A 21,886-nucleotide genomic window follows, 5' to 3' on the forward strand; every position below is an offset into this window, starting at 1 on the left:
TCTACAAAGTAGAAATGCTGCAGGTGTGCCATGAGTTGACCTTTTCCCCTTTCAAAAAAAGCTCTTTAAGACAGATGTCTCAGAACTGCTAAAGGGAAGAAGAACTGTTCCAGGTGTAAGAAAACTTGTACTACTTAGGAAAAAAAAATTGCTTGGGCATGAGAAGATAACATTATCACATTATCTGTATCCAGATGACATTAAAGTAATAGAAATCACATCACTCAAGTAAAAGTGAAAACTATAGATGAATGAATCACTCTCCACTATGAATGCCATAACTGGGGAGAAGACTTCTACAGGGTACATACAGCAACCTGAGTCAGTAAACACACTTTTACCCATATTCCAGGATGACACCACACCACAATTTGGACTAAGGGAAGAATTAAAATGTGCTAGCAACTTAAAGCACTGCACCCAAGTCAAGTAACACCAAGGAGGCTCTGGGTTCACCACTAAGACAGCAGAGTCAGGAGGTTGTTTCGTCAGCTTGGCTCCAGAGCAAAGTGAGCTTCCATGGTCCTACAGCATGAGCGTGTCTAGATGACTTGCCATTAAGCACAGGCAGGACATTAGGAAAAGGCACAGGCTGTTAGCTCACTCTCTGAAGATCTACTGAAAACAGGGTGATTATTTTTTAAACAGGATTAAAAATATATGCGCTCTATCCTATCAAAATCAGCTACATGACTCCTAACTTCACTGTGGTTATGACAGGAAGCTGCGATTTTACCAGTCAAACCCACTGAAACACTACCAGGAAGATAATGCTGCAAATCAGCAGCAGACAGAAAAAACACTGTCCTGGTTCCAGCTGGGATGGAGTTATTTCTTCTTAGTAGTTAGTACAGTGCTGTGTTTTGGCTGTGATGTGAGAACAATGTTGATAACCACACTGATTTTTCAGTTGTTGCTGGGTGATGTTTATACTAAGTCAAGGACTTTTTGGTTTCTTGGGCCCTGCCAGCCAGAGGGTTGGAGGGACACAAGAGACTGAGAAGGGACACAGCCAGGGCAGCTGATCTGAACCAGCCGAAGAGGTGTTCCATACCATGGGACATCATGCTTGGTATATAAACTTGGAGGGTTACCTGGAGGGGATCGTTGCTCAGGGACTGGCTGGGCATCGGTCAGCGGGTGGTGAGCAGTTGTACTGTGCATCACTTGGGTTTTTTTCCCTTTTCCTTTGGATTTTACCCTTTTTCCCCACCTTTCGATCCTAACTGTTAATATTATTATTGTTATTACTGTTTTTCTTATGTCTTTATTCTGTTTATATTATTAAATCGCTCTTATCTCAACCCTCAAGATTCTCCTCCCCACCCCTCCGGGTGGTGTGGTGCTTGGTTGCTGGCCGCACACTGGGAATTTTATTTAACTAAAGTATTATAAAATAAAGTCTAATTTAAGGAAAAAAGTAAATATTTTTAACCCTTTTCAGCTTCAGCAATGTTTTTAGAAACAAAATCCAATTGTTGTTCTGTGTCTTTCACAAGTTCACCAATAGCTTAATTCATTTTGATTAGAAAAAAAGAAAACTACCAAAAGACACTGAAGTCTAATGCAATGTATCTATTATTTTTCTGACCTTGACTGATGTGGAATTTTTAATTGCACAATTCTTCTCTTACGAGAGTTTAGAAGTCTAATCAAGAGCATGTGTAGGTTTTATTGTGTTAAAGCAAAACAATTTTGCATTGCAGTCCTCTTGGCATCACTATGTATCCATTAGCAACTACTGATTGCAGCTTTTAACAGCAACTACAGCCATATCAATTCATGATGCTGACCTCTATTTTTCTGAATGAATTAAGAGGAAGAGAAAAACGTGGCTTCCACTAAGCTTCCATTCCAGCACAGGAAATCCTGTGTGGTTAGATACTGTATGCATCGTGCTCAGAGATTTCATTCTACTCCCCTTCAAAAGCCAACACGAGCAGCATGTCACAGGAAATTCTTCCTTATTTTCAGTAGTTCATAGGACAAGGCTTCTTTGGAAACAAGGTCAGCATGAATAGAGCATTGCTTCCTTATCGCTGCTAAGCAGCTGCATTGAGGATGCAAGAGACAACACTGCACCCTGTCCCTGAATACCTCTTTTCATAAACTTTAAGCATATGCAGCTCAAGCACTTAGAAGTTCCTTTGTGTTTTTTTATTTTGAGCTTTTTATATCACGTACCTCCCAAAAATATTTCTTTAAAAACATACTGAGTAGCTTTAAGGTTAAACTCCACCTAAAAAAAAAAAAAAATTAAAAAAAGAAACTTCAGCTACTTTTAAACAGTACGACACATCAAGGTGGAGAAAGAAATTAATTCTTTCTTGAGTCAAGGTAATGAAAGATGAACTTAAAGCACAGAGGTATGGCCACCTCTTTGGGAAGTATGAGGCCCAATTCCAGCCTCTGTTGCAACGTACCGCTTTCAGTGTGTTACTGGAAGTCTCAATCTCTGCCACTTCTCAGTTTCATGTAAAGCTCCAGCTGTAATTAGTTTTTAACTTAATAAGCAACTTATGAAGGAATTATACGCTTGAAGAGTGAAAGCAAATTTCAGTTCTTGCTGATATAACCCACTCATAAATCATGCAAACTGTATTCCCTATCCTTTGTACTGGAATGCAAAGTAACCAAACAACAACCACGCAACCCAGCGATACTGTCAAGTACACTGCTGAATAAGGTGTTGCTAATTTCTCTCAGGAGAATGCCTCAAAGCGTTTGCATTGGTAACAACAGAAGTACCTGAAATGTTTGCTGCTTTTTTTGGCATATTTTTGAAAGGAAGTCAAGGGATGGAGGAAAAGGAGCCTTAAAAGCAGCAGTGGCTTGTCACGCAGAACTACCTAACTGGTAACCAATAGCAAACACCACAAAACCACAGGAAAACCTTTAAAACTAAGATGTTTAAGCCCCGCAGAGACAAACAGACACAAAGTGGGCAAGGTCCAGCCATCACAGAAAGACAAACATCACAGTTCCACGCTCTTAGCAGGTGAGACACAGAGGGAACACATTTGCTTTCATGGTGCTGATTAAGAATTCACATGGAGGAGCTCAGAGGTGGGACTCTGCCAGCATGCCTCTGGCAAAAGGGTAGCAACAGCCACCTTTGAGACACAGGATGCAAAAGGAGTGAACACAACAGAAAGGAAGCATCACAGAGCAGTGAAAAATGGTCCTAGCAGTTAAAATAAATTGTAGGCAGAGGCATACAGCGACATGCAGCACCCTGGCTGCACTGCATTTCAACCCCATTTGAGTTGAGCAACTCCACAAGTATTTTCCCGAAGAGGTATATACACAGCAAATACAAGTCTATTATCAACAGGTTTGCCTTCCTAGCCTTCTGGGTCCAGACCCCCTTAGAAGTAGTCACGAACTCCCAAGTGTCCTTGCACTGAAAGCTCTCATGTAGCAACAACCTCAAGCTGATGAGTTCTGGGATCTTGTATCCTCCTGCCAGACTGGAATGCTGAAATATCCCTCAGGTTCCTAGATGATATGAAAATGGTCTGGGTGACCACAGTTACCTGGGGTAGACTCTATCCTTCTCTTCTGAAGAAAGGCCATAAAGCAGGATAGGTCATTGGAAATAGGTGTCTTGAAGGAAACTATGATGGTAATAACCAGCATGCAAAACACTTGCCAGGCATTTCAATTCTGTCATAGAACATGACATGTCTCTAAAGGTGATAGAGATGCTTTCAGCTATATCATCAGGTAAGGTGAAAAGTCCTATGCTGTTCTGGGTTTTGTGAACATCCAGAAGCCATTTTACAATCTACAAAAACAGTTACAACAAATTCTGCTGTGTGTGGAATGGCAAACTTGATTTTACAAGTATCTTCTAAAATAAGTGGCATAGGATAAGAAAGTAACATTTTAAAACATTAAAATAGTAAGGAAGTGCATACAGAATTACTTTGGGCATTTAAAGTAGGTAATCGGCAGAATATTCCTATGACACTGGGACAATATAAATGAGGTTAATTTTGCAGTGTGAATAGCAACACTTTGGCTTTGCCCTAAAGTGCAGAGTAGTAACTCCTCACAAAGGAGGAAGGTTTATCTTCATGCATCCAAAGCTTAAGCCTGCCCATTTTTTCAGGATGCTGCTGTTACCTTAAACCTCAAACCTCAATATAATTTATGCAGCCAGCACATTTTATTTAATACCTTAACTCCTGTTGGATAACTAACAGGATAGGTTTTCCTTTCATTGTAATGTAAGGCTAAAAAGAAAAAAAGAAAAGGAAACACCACACAAATCACATCAGACTTGTTTTAACAGTGTTTTTGGATTTGCTGTTCCATCTAACTTACAGCTGTATCTGAAACCAGACAAAGAAGGTACAACCAGTTTAAATGTACCAGGAACTACTCCCTCAGCAGAGAATACTGGTACTCCAAAGTTTTTGCTTTAGATTTATTTATCCCCTGAAATTTGACTCCATGTGCAAAGCCAGCAAACAACATCTTAAAATGAAACCCACAAGCACTTGTTAAGTTGGTAAAACTCATGGACATGTCAATAAGATCCTCTGTTTGACTCTAGTGCATTTGACAGGGCAAGGCCTTGATTTCTTTCTGGATGTGAAGTTAAACTGAAGATGAAAAGTGGGGCTGAAATGGTATTTCTGTTCTGACAGCGACTATGGAAAATCTGAAGTAGTTCTTTTTTAGTATTACTCAAGCTAGTAATTAAACCTGACCAGTGCCTGACCAGTTCACTGAAAGGTTGTTTATCTGTAGGTGGTAGGGTCCCAGAGCACAGAACTGAGGCAGTCAGCACACACCAGGTAGGTGCAGAAGGTGCCAGAACTGCCTAGCACAGAGGCTGCTGAAGCAGTTATGGTTGTTCCCAGCACTTGCCCGGGCCAGTTCCACATTGCAGTGGAGGGCCCAGGCTCCAGCTCACATCACCCGACTGCCACCTCTGACGCTCCCTACTCTCAGACCTCAGAGCTCTACAGTCCCTGGCCTGCAAAGGCTGACTGTTTTTTCACAAGGCTTTGAATTTGTGAAATCTGTACTGCTTGGCTCAAGTATATTTGTTGCTTAATCTACCAGCACCCATTACGTCAGAAACAGGGAAAAACTTCTGCCTGAAATACATACAGCACAAGCTACTCTGATGTCATGATAAACACAGACTAGCTAAGAAAGGAAACTGCCAGCCTAGAAACCGACCCCCAAACAGAACGCAGCTTCCAGGAAATCACTATTGACAAATTCTAGTAATTTACATCATGTTTGTTTAGGGATTATTTGCATGCACCAGAGCTGAGCCCAAGCAAGGCAGCAGCAAAAAGCATGACCACAGAAGCAAGGGGACATTGACTGAATTTATTAAGAAGGACTAGCTGCACAAGTGACTGCTTTAGGTCAGTGTCAAATTCCTTTCAGTTCTTTCAGAATCACGAAAATCATCAGTTTTCATCTCTTTCCTGGCAAGAAGTTTCATTCTTTAGATTCCCTTGTTAACAGAATAATCCAGGGAGAAGGAAGTTAGAAATTTCTTTCTGGAACAGTCAGGCCCATCGCCCTGCAAATAATTTTCATCTTATGGGAAGAAGATTCACCTTTTTTAGTTCCATCTTTGGCACCGAAGTATTTAATTTTAGTGACCACAAGCTGAAGTACATTAGCAGGTGCATTACCTCTCATACACAGAAATATACTCTTCTGTAACTTATACCTGTCTGGCTGAGACATTTCATCTAGCAACAGACTCCCAGGTGTAGATGAAGGAACAAAAAAACCAAATAAAACATTAACGTACTCATAGAGCTGTAAAATTTGTGGGGCAACAGGCCACACAGAAATTACTGAGGGCCTTAGGGAGCTGAAAAATTCTACTATAGCACAGGAGGCTAACCAACAGACAGCTTCAGTGGTATAAGGGTGGCAAAAAAAAAAAATCCAAACCAAACCAAACACCCACCACCAAAAAACCCCCACACCCTAATTAAAATACAAATTCTAAACATTATGGGGCGATTCATTCAACTGGTCTCCATAGTGGCTTGGTATTTTCCATCCAGGAACAGGCATCCATTTCATCGCTGTGGTCACTTGAATTTTAAGGATTCCCTGGCCAGTGGTAAACTGATCTGTCAGAAGCCACATAGGATCCCATATAATAGGAATCAGGTTTATTACTTTTTATTGTTCTTTCAGGCAAGAACTATTTTAATCTCACCAGAACCTTCACCAGGCTGCTAACAAACAGGCAGGTCACTTGTGCAAAAGCTTGCACCCTACTGTACCAGAAAAGGAAGAAAATGGTAGTTAACACTTGGAAAAAGCAGTTCTGATTAAAGACAAAAACAAAACAAAAAGCACATTCACATGGTCAATAAGGAGGATTTGGAAGATTTACTTACTAGCTCTAAAACTGTACTTTTTATAGTGTAAAGAGTAAGATATTTGGTTAACCAAGTTACCATGACTTGGGAAGACAACTGACAGAGTTCCTTCAATCTATGTAAGGACACTAACATTTGAGGATTCAACACAGAAACATTACAATTAATGCCCCCAATGTTTCTAACAGTGTACAGCCAAAGAGATTTTTCCTCTAATGGAATTACAAAACAGAAGCATGCCTTGTCTAGCACGTTAACAAGCTTGCATTTACTGCTGTCAGCATGAGACCTCCCAGTACAGCCATCATCCACATAATCAATAAAAATAGTTTGCAAAATGCCACTCTGATATCAGTCAGACAGAGTTATTCACCCAAGGAAAGATCCCCAAGTTTAGGAATAAGAGTAGCATTTTTCAGCATGGAAACTGGTTTGTCAACAGCCATTCTTCCCCTGTACAAAACCTCCGACAATGCCAGCTCAGAGCAACAGTAGGCTCATTTATTGGCGGGAAAAAAGGCGTCTCTTTGTACCGTCAGTTTTGTGCCCTTTCAATAGCAGCTCTGGTGGTAGACTGGTGTGGACAGTCGCAGTGACCATCTGTGACTACAAGACAGTTTGATAGCTGCAAGACTAACTTAGGTTTGACATCGTCACATCTTGCCCTGCTGAGTCTTTCATATGGCTTTGAAAAACTTAATGAAAATGGATACATTCAAAGCTGCATAAAGAGAGGTCTCAACAGGCTTGACCCTAAACCTAAACAATGGAACTGTAATGCCGGCACCATTGTAGCAACACGACAGATGTAGGTCATGCTAGCTTTCATCTGTAGCTGTGACTGATAGCTTGCAATTTGCTGACAAGATGTATAAAGTTTCCATTTTCATTTGGTTTGTAGGCATGAATTTCAAGGCTTCAATTAAGATGGAGGATGCACTTTTTTTTGGTTGTTCACAGGGAAAATTCTTGCAAAGACTATAGTCAGCATATGTCACTGACCTAGGGATGTTTTTCTCCTAAATCCACCCTGCAGAACTTATTCTAGAATTATTCAAGACAAGATTGGTTTAAAAAGTTTACTGAGGAATATCATTGCTTAAGCAGAGGTTAATTCACAGTATCTTTAGTATTAGTCCAGACTTTAAGAGCTATATAGTAGTATTTTCCTGATTGCTTTAATTATGTAATCTAAGTTTTATTAAATCTAATTACCTCCATTAATCCATCCATCATAAGCACACATTCACTGCCAGTACATCCTCACCACATGTTCCATCCTATTTTGATCAAGGTGAAGAACTGATTTTAAATCAGAGCTAGGGAAAAACAAACAAACAAAATCTCCTCATCTACACAGATGACTTGAGGAGCAGTCATGGGGAGTTTTACAAGGCACACATTCTTCTCTGTTCTTCCTGAACAGAGCAGTTTTGCTAATTACCCAAGGGCAGCAGAGCTAGCTCATGTTACTGCTGCCCTGGCATGACAAAATGTCTCCAGAAGAGCAACACGACATGACAGCAATTGATTCCTAAGTTCCCCTGATTTGTAAGCCACCCCCTTTCTCTAAGACACCCCCTTGCGTGTCTGGGTGGATAAGCAGGGGAAAAGTGGCAGACCTTAAATCAGTACATACAGAAGGACATCAGGAAAGCTTCCTGGATCTTCTGCTTTCTCCTGCAGCTAGAGTAAGTGATGCCATTTTGCACAGAAACCTCTTGCAGGCTGAAGGCAAGCTTCAAGAAAGCAGTTAGAAGATTCAGGCAACCTTTAAATGACTGGGGTCATGGAAACATAGTTGCATTTAATTTCCAAAGAAAATGCTTCTTAATAACAGAAACACACTTTAAAAAAAAACCAAAAAACAACCTACCCCCAATTTTTTCCCCACTGCTTGTACAGAAGGCAGGGGGAAGAGGAAAAATCTAGGTGATGGCTAGGAAAATTTTAGTAACTAAGGTAAAAGAATATACCAAGTCATTTTACAGTAGGGTCCTTGAGCGTGCTCATGTAATGTATTTTCACTTCATTAAGCACATAATGTTATCATCATGTAGTAAGAATCCCTGTATCCCGATCCCACATAAGCTGGTGGCAAAAGGATCTCTGGCCAACCCAGTGAGGAGAGCTTTTGAATTGGAACAAGAGGGGAGGAAGAAGACAATTACAATCCAGTGAAGAAGTAGTAGACCAGGATGACAAGCAAAGGGGTCAGGGTAATGGGGACAAGAGAGACCTTGTTATCAACAAAACAGGGTTGAAGGGGGCCACCTCAACTGTATGCACAGAAATAATAAAGTACTTACAAGAATGGTATCATGTGGGAAGCTCACACCTACTCTGGGAAATCAGCATGACAGGGATACTTCTCTGATACGCCTGTACACTAACATTTACAGTGTGGAGCACAAACAGGAGGCATTAGAGATTTGATTGCAATTGCAGGGCTACAATCTCATCTGGATCATAGAGATGCATCAGGATGGCTCACACAACTGGAGTACTACAATGGACAGATACAGGTTCTTTAGGAAAGGACAGGCCTGGACAGGGAGGAGAGAGAGCTGCCTTTCATGTGAGAAAGTGGCAGGAATGTATGGAGCTCTGCTCTGGGATGGACAATGAGCAAGCTAGGACCTTATGGGTCAGTATTAGAGTGCAGACCAACATGGGCAGCACTGTGGTTGGTGTTTACTATAGACCACCCCATCAAGAGGAAGTAGAATATGAGGCCTTCTTCAGGCATCTGGAAGAAGCCTCATGTTTGCAGGCTGTAGTCTTCATGGGAGACTTAAACCATCCCAGTAACTGCTGGAAGGGCAGCACAGCACAAGCAATCCAGGAGGTCTCCCGAGCACCCTGATAATAGTTTCCTGACATGGATGATCAAGGAACCAATGAGAGGAGATACCTATTGTACCTCATACTTACAAATAAGGAAGAACTGGCCAGGAACGTGAAGGCTGGGGCAGTCATGGCCACAATGACTATGAGATGGTGGAGTGCAGGACTGTATGAAGAGGGAATGAGACAAATAGCAGGATCAGAGCCCTGGACCTCAGGAGAGCAGACTTTGGTCTGTTCATGGACAGGCTAGCAGCCCATGGGATACTGTCCTGGAGAGAAGAGGGTCTAGGACAGTTGGTTGATTATCAAGTATCACCTCCTTCAAACTCAAGCATGGTCTGCCCTGATGAGCAGAAAGTCAAGCAAGAGTGGCAGTAGGTCTACATGGATGAACATGGAGCTCTTGACAAAACTCAAACATAAAAACAAGGCATATGAGAGGTAGCAACAGGGACAGGTGACACAGGAAGAATACAGAGACATTATCCAAGCATGCAGGGACAAAGTTAGGAAAGCCAAAGCCTGTCTGGTCTTGCATCTGGCTAGGGACACAAAGGGCAAAAAGAAGGGCTTCTGCAAGCATCCCAGCAACAAAAGGAAGATTAGAGAAGAACATGGGGCCATTGCTGAATGGAGCAGAGAACACTGTGACAAAGGACACAGAAAAGACAGAGCTACTCAATGTCATCTTCACTTTGGACTTCATTGGCAAGATTTGCCTTTGGCAATCTCAGGTTCCTGAGACCAGTGGGAAAGTCAGAAGTAAGTAGGACTTACCCTTGGTACAAGAGGATTGGTTTAGGGAACGTTTATACAATTGGACATACATAGGTCCAACTAGACCTGATCAGACACACCTATGAATGCTGAGAGAGCTGGTTAATGTCATTACAAGGCCACTCCTGATTATCTTCAAAAGGTCATAGCTAGCAGGAAGTTCCTGAGGAATAAAAAAAGCAAATGCAACTCCTATCCTCAAGAAGGAAAAGGAGGAAGATCTGGGAACTACAGGGCAGCCAACTTCACCTTGATCCCAGGGAAGGTGAAGGACCAAGTAATTCTGGAAATAATTTCCAAACATATCACAAAATAGTCAGGGTTGGGACCTCTGGAGATCATCTAGTCCAACCCCTGCTAAAGCAGGTTCTCCTAGAGCAGGCTGCAGAGTTTTATCCAGGTGGGGTTTGAAGTCTTCAGACAAGGAGACTCCACAAGCTCTCTGGGCAGCCTGTTCCAGTGCTTTGTCGCCCTCAAAGCAGTTTTCCCCTCATATGAAGATGGAACTTCCTGTGTTGCAGCTTGTGCCCATTGCCCCTTGCCTGTCACTGGGCATCACTGAAAAGAGCCTGGTCCCATCCTCCTGACACTTGCCCTTAAGTTATTTGTAGACATTGATAAGAACCCCTCTCAGTCTTCTCTTCACCAAGAAAAATAGTCCCAGCTCTCTCAGCCTTTCCTCATAAGGGAGATGCTCCAATCCCCTCATCACCTTTGTAGCCCTCTGCTGGACCCTCTCCAGTAGTTCCCTGTATCTCTTGAACTGGGGAGCCCAGAACTGGACACAGCACTCCAGATGCAGCCTCACCAGGGTGGAAGAGAGGGGGAGAATCACCTCCACCAACCTGCTGGCCATGCTCCCCCTAATGCACCCCAGGATCCCATTGGCCTTCGTGGCCACACGGGCACACTGCTGGCTCCTGGGCAACTTGCTGTCCACCAGAACTCCCAGGTCCTTCTCTGCAGAGCTGCCTCCCAGCAGGTCAGCCCCCAGCCTGTACTGGTGCCTGGGGCTGTTCCTCCCCAGGTGCAGGACCTTACTTACAATTGACTTTGTTGAACTTTAGGTTCCTCTCCACCCAACTCTCCAGCCTGCCCAGGTCTCGCTGAATGGCAGCGCAGCCTTCGGGTGTATCAGCCACTGCTCCCAGTTTTCTATCATCAGCAAACCTGCTGGGGGTACACTCCGTCCCTTCATCCAAGTCGTTGATGAGCAAGTTGAACAGGACTGGACCCAGTGCTGACCCCTGGGGAACACCACTAGCAAGCTATAGGCCTACAACTAGACTCTGTGTTGTTGATCACAATCCTCTGAGCTCTGCCATTCAGCCAGTTCTCAAATGACCTCACTGTCCACTCCTCCAAGCCACTCTTCCTGAGCTTACCTGTGAGAATGTTACGGGAGACACTGTCAAAAGCCATACTGAGGTCAAGGCAGACAACATCCACTGCTCTCCCTTGTCTACTCAGCTAGTCATTCCACCAACAGAAGACTATTAGGTTGGTCAGGCACATTAAGGATAAGAAGGTGATTTCAAATAGTCAGTATGTATTTACGGAAGAAAAATCAGGCTTGACTAACCTGATAAGACTCCTACAATGAGACCATTTGTTTGGCAGATGAGGGAAGAACAGTGGATGTTGTCTATCTTTACTTTAGCAAGGCTTTCAGCACTCTCCCCTACAATATCTTCATGGAAAAATGGATAGAAGTATGGGCTAGATGAATGGAGGTTGAAGTGGACTGAAAACTGGTTGAATTGTCAACCTCAAAGGCTTGTGACCAGCAGTATAAAGTCCAACTGGAAGCCAGTCATTAGTGGTGTACCCTAGGGGCTGATACCGGGATCAGTACTGTTTCATATTTTCATTAACAACCTAGGTGACTGGTCAGAGTGCATCCTCAGCAAGTCTACAGATAATACAAAACTGGGAAGAGCAGTTGATATACCATATGGTTATGCTGCCATTCACAGGGACCTCAACAGGCTGGAGAAATGGATAAATGGGAACCTCATGAAGTTTAACAAAGGGAAATGCAAAGTCCTGCACCTGTACTGGCTGGGAAGCAGCTTGGCAAAAAAAAGAAGTCTTGAGGGACACCAAGCTGAACGTGAGTCCACAATGTGCCTTTGCGGCAAAGGCGGCCAACAGCCTCCTGGGTTGCACTAGGAAGGCATTGCCAGCAGGTTGAGAGGGGTGATATTTTGTCTCTACTCAGCACTGGTGAGATGTCACCTGCAGTGCTGCGTCCACTTCTAGGCTCCCCAGTATGATGGACATACTAGAGTGAGTTCAGCAATGGGCCACAAAGATGATTAAAGCATTAGACCATCTGTCATACAGGGAGAAGCTGAGAGAGCTGGGATAGTTCATCCTGACAAAGTGAAGGCTCAAGGAGGATCTTAATAATGTGTCAAAATATCTGATGGGGGACAGGGAAGGGGAAGAGAGAAGATGGAGCCAGACTCTTCCCAGTGATGCCCAGGCAAAGGACAAGCAGCAACACACACTAATTGATATTCAGGAAGAAAAGACCTTTTTAAATTTCCACTCTCAAGTTACTAGTATATCCCATACATGAGGTTACCATACTGATCCTTGTGACAAACAAGAAACAGCCACGATCAAGTCAGGCAACAGGAAGAGTCATTTAGTAGTACATTCTATAAATGCAACAGAATGTCCCTGACACTCCTTCCTGGTAAAGAATCCCACATGCCAGTTGAGGTTGTTCCAAGGGGAGGGAGGAAAATAGCTTTATTCTGCAAATTAATTACTTGTATGGGATGCAGTAAAAGGGATGCAATACATGGGTCAGAGCAGGACACTTAAACAGGCTCCAAGTATACTGTTAACACGAAGTATCCTTTGCACCGTCACAAGCAAGATGCACTGTGTTCTGCACTTAAAATGGAGTTCACTGTGCATCCAATAAAACTGGAACATTATATTTCTAGAACAACCCACAAAATAAAATTTTGACCAACAAAGATCACATCAGTTATTTAATGCAAAGGGCTATGCTCTTCCTCCAAAAGCCTGACCAAAAGTCCACTGAAGTCAACAGCAGCTCTCTTCTGAATTTCACGAGTTTTGATTAGGTCCATTAAGAGACACGATGGATTTTGCTCTGGAAAGCACTCTCTTGATAGGAAAGAGCAGGAGGCTGTAAAATACCCAGAGATAGGTAATTAGGGAAATGGACTATCTCAAGCCCTGTCTGAGAGGTCTTCCACCCAAACAAGGAGTAGAATCAATCGTTTCCCAGACAACAGCAGTCTTTTGTCATTGTTGGATTTGGCATTTAAACTGCAGAGGACAGGCATAGGACAGATGGCCAAAGCTTCATCACAACCATCTTTTTAAGGTGTTCCTTTTAAAAAAATGATTTAATTAAGACAGGAGATTATTCCATTGTCTCATCACACATAGTAAGCAACTAAACATTAGATAAGCCAGTGCAAAAGAAAACCAGCTTCAAATCTGCTAGGCTTCCTCTTACCAGTGTCTGTTGGGAAGAGGAGACTATGGTTTGTATTTTTGCCAAAGGTTATTTCATAGACCAATTAAGAAACCCTTGAAGCTACTACATATTACTCCTTAAAAGTCCCAGTTTTATAATTTATTGCACGCTGGCAAATTGCTGTGGCTGTGCAGAAGGTTAGTGACTTCAGAGCCTTGGCAACACAGAGCAATGTACACCCCAGAACAGACCAGAAAAGATGTATTGTCATTCTTCATATTTGAAGGAAATACTGCATTGTATTTAGATCACGCAAATTAAGTACAAAGATAAGTATGGGAAGAATGCATTATAATGCATGTACAGACCTAAACCCAAACTATGGTAACAGTATAAACATCACTATTACGTTTACATTGCAATAAAGGTACTTCCTGTATGAAAAATTGAAGTGAGCAAGAAAACCCCAAACAAAACCATTGAATAAGTTAAAAACATTTCCTTAAAATACTCTGACCCAGATGCTCAGGGATGTGGAGAAAGGGAATCTTATTTTAAGAGCTTCCCAAGTAAGAATCACTGGTTTATTGTAAACTCAGCACTTAACTTTGTAAACAGATGTACTTATTCCAAACTTCCTCCGCTTAATCCATTGTTTTATTTATTTATCTGATTTAATGCAAGTTTCTCTTACACAAAGCAAAAAAGAATGCAACTGGAACTCCTGTCCTAATTAAAGGTTTCTTTGTTCTATTATGAACCTTACTTGACTGCTCAATATGTATTGCCCAGAAGAACAATACATATTTAAATCTCTAATCCCCACAAGGGCAGAGAGTCCTTTTGGAGCTCTGCAGTAACTATAAAAATCTGGCTTTGGGACAAAATACTATTAAAAATATTTATTAATCTAAACTTTCTTCCTGAGTAACATTCCACACCCTGTACACACTTATCTTTACATTTCTAACATTTTGCACATCTGCACTCATGTGCAGCTGCCTCCTGTACCAGCTCATGAGGTTTGAACTGTGGAGAGGATGGAAGTAGAAACCACTAAAAACAGAGCTACTCAGAATTAGGTATAGTGTCAGAATATACCACAGGATTTGCACTACCACCCATGAGACTTTTGCAAACAAATGGGACCTCCACAAACAGCTGCATTTCTCAGAAGCTCTAGTCCTGATAACCAGTGGCAAGACACATAGGACAGCAGCTTTCAGACAGGCTATGGGAACTGGAGGGTTCCCAGGCACGGCACAAGTTTTGCACTTGAAGATAAAAGAGACCAGCAACCTCATCCCACTCAAAATAAATGCAAAATCTACTTTTCCAGCTCAGCTTTTTGCAAGCAACCTGCAGACACAATTGTGCCTGTAGCTAACTGAGCTATGTATCCTGCAGAATGATAAAGCATGATACTGACTTCACTTGCAAATTCCATAGGTGGGAGCCAGTGAACACAACAGTATTGAGTCTCTAAACATTTTCTTGAATCTTAGAAATTTGCAGATCTCTCTTGAAATGGTGGTGTTCAATTCTGTTTAGGGGCATAATATCTAAGAGGCTCCCAATGGAACTGCCTTACAGTTCCTCATTCATCTCTTGACCAAGCATATTGCCTTCCCACACATTCCAAGTACAATCACAATACAGGCAAGTGCACATTCAGTAATGGAACAGAATCTGTAACCAGTCCTCAGCCATATAATGTGGTGCATGCATACCCTAATTACGGGACATGTATTTCAGGTCACAAGACAACAGTTTATCTAGTCACAATGGAAGGAGGGCATGTAGGGTCATGAGGAAGTGAGGCAGAAAGCAAGATCTTGGTTACCAAAAAAACCCAACCAATTAAATAAAATAAAATTGTAATAATAACTTGGGCCACAGCTTGCTCCTGAAACCTACCTGGGGAGGTGATTCTGATAAACTGGATCTGGTCTATGGTCCACAGGCTGGCTATGTTTGCTCAAGGTTACAGAATATCATCATTATGGATTCAGGGATTTGCATTAAAAGAAAAAAAAATTAAACAAAAAATCACCACTTTCTTGCCAGTGCTCTGTATTTTATACATACACAGACATACATGATGTTCAGCAACACTATCCTGTCACCAAAATACTTTTTCTGCAACAATGTTTAGGGAAATAGCATGCCACATCTGTAAAGCAACTCAACAAACTTCTCTGAAATATGAACTCAAAGCTTTTTAATATTAACACAACTTGTGTTTATAAGGCAAAAATCATTCTCCTTGTTCAATCTTCCATGGAACCTTCATTCCATCAATATTGCAATTTCACAGCTAAACTTATTAATAGGGTCATAAATATTCAGATTATGTAATAAAGACAGTGAAAGCAGATGATAAAATGCTGTTAACATTCATTTACAGCAGCTGGGAAGGCCCTGCCAAATGCTGCTTTACATAACAGGTCGTGACGCTCTGACTGCATTAAGCTTTCTGATCACTCTTGCTTTATCTGCTATGATTTCGAACACAATACGAGATAGCACAGACTAACCAATGGATTTAGAAGCTCTTTCAAGCACACCCACATTTCAAAGGTTTAAAAGATTAAAATATCAAAAAAAGCCTTGTGTTTACTACGTTTGTACTTTTGCATTTTATAGTGCAGACATGAAAGTGACATTCACATCATTTATTTGCATTAGCTCCACAAGTCAGTGCCTCCGATAAATTTTAAAAGTGAGTTTATTTTACTGTACCATACTTTAGTTAAGCTATATGCAAAAAAGGGAAACAACACTCAACAAATTGAAAACATCTCCACTACAGTTTTCACAAGGCATCCTGAGTACTACAGAAACATTCTGTAATGTGCACTTAATCTTGTCTGCAGCCTACATTAATTTTATCTTGAGAGTTGCATCTGAATCAAGTGACAGTTCTTGCTTTCTTCAGTGTATTCTGCATTACATTTCCTTTGTTTCAGAACAGTCTCTGCTACACTTAAGAAGTCAGGATTCCCAAAGCATTGGTCAGACCTTACAAGCTCTCAGGGAAGCATCAGCCAGGCACGTGGACTGTGAGACTAGGTCAGAATGTTTTACTGTAAAAAACGATGACTCACAGTTTGATTCATTCATTTTGCATACTTCCATGCCAAAATTAAGCCCAATCCTGCAGACATTTATGGAGATTAGTAGCCTTAGGAAGGTTAAGAGCTCTGGTGAGGTCAACAAATTCATGTGTGTAAAGTAAACAAGGCTGTGCATAACAGAAGACACACATACTTCTCGTAAAAGCAATACCAACCACCCCATTCATCCCTCCAGCCCTGCATTAGGTAGCAACTATTCAGAGCACTGAACACATTACAAAGCCTAATGCTTTAACTGATTGAAGTTTTACAGCAGTGGGTCTCAAGTTTTTCCTGTAGCCATGGCTCATTCGAGAGCATTGATGTATCTATACACAACCAAGGAGTTTCAGCAAGCTCCACCCCACCTACGTAGGGCACTGCTTGAGCAAGGGCCACCTCACTACTTGGGAAGCCACCAGTTAAAGTAAAGGAGACCTGGCTAATTACCAGATGTTGGCAAAAATCTTAAGACATTACAGGAAAAATAAAATACACAAAGGGAAACAGTAGTTTCAATACTCATTCAGTGTTGTGAAGTCTGCATCATATTACAAGGTACTTGGGTTTTGCTTTGAGTAAGGCTACCTTAAGTCAACTTCTGGAGACTCTTGTCAGTGTATTCAGTCACCTGAAATCAAGATCTTTCTTCACTTTAAATCAAGTGCTCTTGCCCAAGTTAGAGCAGTCTTTCCCAGACTTGGAGGAGAGACTAGAAGTGTTTTTTTCCCACCAAGTCACATCTGTTTGCACAAGAACTACAGAAGAGTTATGTCTTCACAAAATCACAGACTCTTGAGATGAGATTCAAAGGGGTAATTCCAAGGTTATAGAAAAACTGTAATAGGAATAATGACCCACATGATCCTAATAACAGGTCTGAATCCCCACTGCTAACTTAAAAATCTCACCTTCACAGCATCTTGCAAATAGACCTTCAAGCAAGGAGGAGGTTCCTCAACTACAGGTAGTTACCATACCTAATCCCATGATCTCACAAACATACTCCTGATATCTTATGAACTGAGAAAAAAGTAATTGCAGAGATGTTACCTACAATAAATTTTAAAAAAAGTATTTTGAATTAAATTTACTTTCAAATATTCTAATACAAGCAATGCTAAGGAAAAACAAAGCTACATAATGTAAACAGCATGTGCTCTGCAAGTCAAATGTTAAAACTGAGAAAACAGATTACATATAAATACTTAGCTACAGAACTAACATTTCTATTAAGTCTTCACACATATTCTATCTTCTTATTTACAGTACCTTTAATTAACAGATAAGCATCCTCTTATCCAGTAGGAACTGCTACTGATTCAGGATGCATTAGCTATGCATTTAATACAACAGCCAATTAGAATTTTGTTTAGAAAAGTAATCAAATTAATAGCTAGATAAATTACCATCTAACCAAGTGGGGCACAGAACAGAACGAAGAACAAACTTAATTCCAAAATTCCAACACAAAATATGCCAGTGCACAAATTCAGAAACATACCTGAAGGGTTTTCTTAAATCCCCTTTTTAAATTAAGTTGAAAAGAATTTGGACATGTCCATCCTTTCCATCTTCTTGCCTGACTCTGAGCTATGGTACTTCGCATACAGCTGTTCAAACAACCTCATTTCACCACATGCAGCTTAAGTAGTACAAATAAAGAACAGACACGTTAATACACCCAAGTAAAGCCCAACATCTACACCTTGGCTTTCTGAAGTAGTCTGCTGCCCTTCAAAACTCTGTAAAGGAAATAACCTGATCAACTACCATGACTGATAAGTTCTTCAGGTTTTCTCCTCTTTACATCTATATTAATGCACTGTAATCATTCACCTCTAGTCACTAAACCCCAAAACATTCACTGTTATTTGACTAACAACTGCAGACTTGCCCGAGTAATATTTGCAGACCCACTCCCCTGCTTTCCTCCTTAAACATCAGTTGAGGCAATTTTTCCACCTTCAAAAAATAAAAACCCTACTCTTCACAGATACGAAATAAGTCAGGAATATTTGCAGAGCAAGTTCCTGCTGGCTGCTGTGAAAGCTGTTTGTGAATCTGGAGCTCAGGCATTTGAAGAGCAGAAACACCATGAGACAGGGGACTGAATATGCTGCATGAAAGTGCCATATGAAAGGAGTTCTGCATGAAAAGTCATGGGAGCAAAGGTTCACACAAACATTCATTAGTGAACCTTTTAAATAACTCTGAACAAATGGTTTTTTTTCCTAGATTGCCTGCAAAAATAGAGAAAATCTGCTAAAAATTGCTTTAAACACTGGCAGGGCGTTAAGATTAAAAATCAATACAAAGGGAAGGGTTGGGTTTTTTTCTGTATACTGTATGACCACATGCAATGAATAAATATGTTATCCTCTGAATACTTCCCCTTCCAGATTAATAAACTATTCTTAATTTAGAATGGTGACACAAATATCTCAATCCTACAGCCCTCCCCCTTTTCCATTTCTTCAAAAAAGAAGTAGAGCAGGAAACACACACACTTGCTGGAATGCATAGTGAGACCCATACCTCTCAGGTGACTGCTCTGACTACCAGGCAATGGATTCATAATCGCTCTGTAAATAATTAAATATTCATTAGGTCGTGGAAAAAGCAGGAGCGCTTCAACAAACAAGAAAACAGGGAGACTTGTCTCAGAATACTCTGTTCCCTAGTTGTCTGAGCAATCACTTACAAGGTGGGAGAGCTGGATTCAAGACTGAATTTTGGTTAAGATAAAGGTAGCAAGGTGTGAAACCAGACTCCTCATGCATGTTCTGATCACTAGAACAGATGCACCGATCAGATTCCTAACACTGCAATTTCACACATATTTCCACATGGCTCAGCAAAAGCAGCTAATATTTTTAGGTCTTCTCTGGTGGCAACTCAGATGACACCAGCATGGATGGGGCTGGCACTTACCTCTTGCCTCTGCCAGCTGGAGGCAAGGCAGTTTCTGGTCTATAGAGAAAGAAATTGTCAGTGAGATGCTGTGTTTCAGATTATAACTCCTGCAAACAGTCTGCAGAATAAACATGTAGGCCAGTATGTGCAGTCACATAAACATACCCACAGACACTTCTGAAGTAAGACAGCAGCCAAAGGGGAACTAAACATGGCGTCTGAAAGGCAAACACAGGAACTAGAGTTCTTTTATGGATTTAATCCCACAGGATATTTTTCACCCTAAACCTCTTTAAGTCCATGTGGATGAGTGTGAAAACTGCTGTTGTAACCTAAAAGTCTTGTTATCTCAGGCCTGAGCAGAGACCACCTCCATTGCAGTCCTGCAACCACCAGGCAATGACACAGAGCTGTACTGAGCTGCCTGGTGGGCCACCAGCAAGGCATATGCTTGCTATCTCCTTAAACAGTCCCTCTGCCAACCCATTCCCTCCCACCAGTAACCTCCTAATTTGTTAGCCAGCGTGGTACATATTGGAGGAATTACTTTGGCTCTTATTGTCATCGATTTTGCCCTTTTGATATGAAGAAGAGGGGTTTTTTCTTGCTCAGCATTACAAAACCAGTTATCAGGGACTGTTTGGAAAGGTTTCCCAAAGATGTTTTGAAGGACAGACAAACGCTGCTAAGCAAATTGTACACATTCTAACTACCTGGTCTTTGGTAGTCAGAATCATCCTTGTTCTTTCTACCAGCGTCTCAGTACTGCATGCCTCATTGCACCTAGCGCAACATACATATACTTCACCATTTGTTTTTTTAGACATAAAAGCAGCCTCATAATGAAAAGGCGCTCCAGTTTTCTGTGTGTAGGTACAGTCAGCCAAAGCTACAAGCAATTCAGCATTCACTTCCCCTTGTTCTGCTATGTAAGCAGGTAGAAGCAGCGCTGGAGCCCTGCTCAAATACAGACTATTTTTCTTGTCCTCAGTTTTGCTATTAACATTTTCATACTGTTCTTTACTTGAAGTACCAGAGACATCACCACGAGACCGGACGTCATGCCTCCCTAAGGTGCCTTTATTCAGAATTGTTATCATGATAATGCATTAAAACCTTGGCAGAAGACACCTGAAGCAGGAAGAAGTCTCAAAGGAGGGTTGGAGGAAAAACAATAAACCCCCCAATTCTCACATCCTATAGCCTCTCTGGCCCAACAGAAAACTGAAAAAGTATCATTTTATTCCATATTCTCAATGTATAGGTGCTGGCTTAAACAAGGTCAGTGCTAGAGATCTCTATCTAGACTCCAGTGAAGATCAGTAACTTCAGTCAGGTCCAAGGAACAGGATGGCATAAGATGCTCCTGGCCACTTGCTTCTCAATGAGGCCATATGACCAAGTTTGCAAGGTGTAGTGTAGTCCACCATCTCACAGGTAAAGTTAAAGACAGCAGTGGGCGTACTGCTTAAGAAGCATGGGATTTGACCCACAACTACAATATCATGGCATCAGAAGTGGCTGGCAATTAAAGGATTACAATACAGTCGATGATAATCCGATGAGCTCAGCTGCAGATGCACACAGTTTGCTCACAGCAGGCTGCCGGGGAAGAAGTGATGCCAGGCATGCACAACAGCACTCACAGCTGCCAGGCTCCTCCACAGCACCCTGGGAGGAGAGGAGCACCTAGTAGGTGGGGACCGGCTAACTGCACTGGGCTCCCTCATCAGTTCTGCACTGGAGACCTTCTCCCACTCTGCATGTAGTTGTGACTTCAATGCAAGGGTACCTGTGGAGACTAACACTTTTGTTCTATTTTCTGTCATTGTTGTCTAAACTCCCAAATTACCAAACGGATGTAGCGTTTAGCTGTATGTTAAACAGACCTGCGCACAAAGTTTAGGCCAAGCTGACTCTCTAAAGTTGTTAAAAGTGATGAATGAAGTGACTTCTAATCAAGGGAGTCAGCCTTGGGAAGGAGGAAAACAAAGAATGGATGGTGAAAAGAACACCATTATCTTAAGTTATGCAGAAAAAAGCCTCCAAGTGAGGAAGTTCTGGCTGCAAGAGGAGACAAGTTACTGAAGCGTCGCAATTCACTGAAACTTGGTTGAAAGTAAGATAAAGGTAATTGCGGTAGTGAGAGATCGTGACCTCCAACTCAAATAGCCCCCCTGACAGAGGGCAACCCCCCACTTGGGAAGCATGCATAGTTAGTAAAAAACTTCAGTAGTGCTGAGGATGCATACTAGTTTGCATTAGAAGTGAGAAACTTGTAACCAACCCTGTATGTGAATGAAGATGAACATGTAATACACTATGCATGTGCACGTACTCTACTGCATACAATGTGTACCCTCAAGTAACTTGGTGTGCACGCTGGG

The 21,886-nt window shown here is 41.7% G+C and overlaps 1 protein-coding gene and 1 long non-coding RNA gene across 3 annotated transcripts in view; one reads left to right on the forward strand and one right to left on the reverse strand.

Annotated features, from left to right (window-relative positions):
• SRGAP1 (SLIT-ROBO Rho GTPase activating protein 1) overlaps window positions 1-21,886 on the reverse strand; it is a 150,424-nt gene that overhangs the window by 118,621 nt on the left and 9,917 nt on the right. The window lies entirely within an intron of this gene.
• Window positions 440-21,447, forward strand: LOC119148468. Its single transcript, XR_005104391.1, has 3 exons — window positions 440-450; window positions 16,780-16,790; window positions 21,365-21,447. It is a non-coding gene; the product is annotated as an uncharacterized LOC119148468 (long non-coding RNA).

The sequence above is a fragment of the Falco rusticolus genome, chromosome 5 (assembly GCF_015220075.1).
Source record: "Falco rusticolus isolate bFalRus1 chromosome 5, bFalRus1.pri, whole genome shotgun sequence".
In the NCBI taxonomy this organism is placed as follows: Eukaryota; Metazoa; Chordata; class Aves; order Falconiformes; family Falconidae; genus Falco; species Falco rusticolus.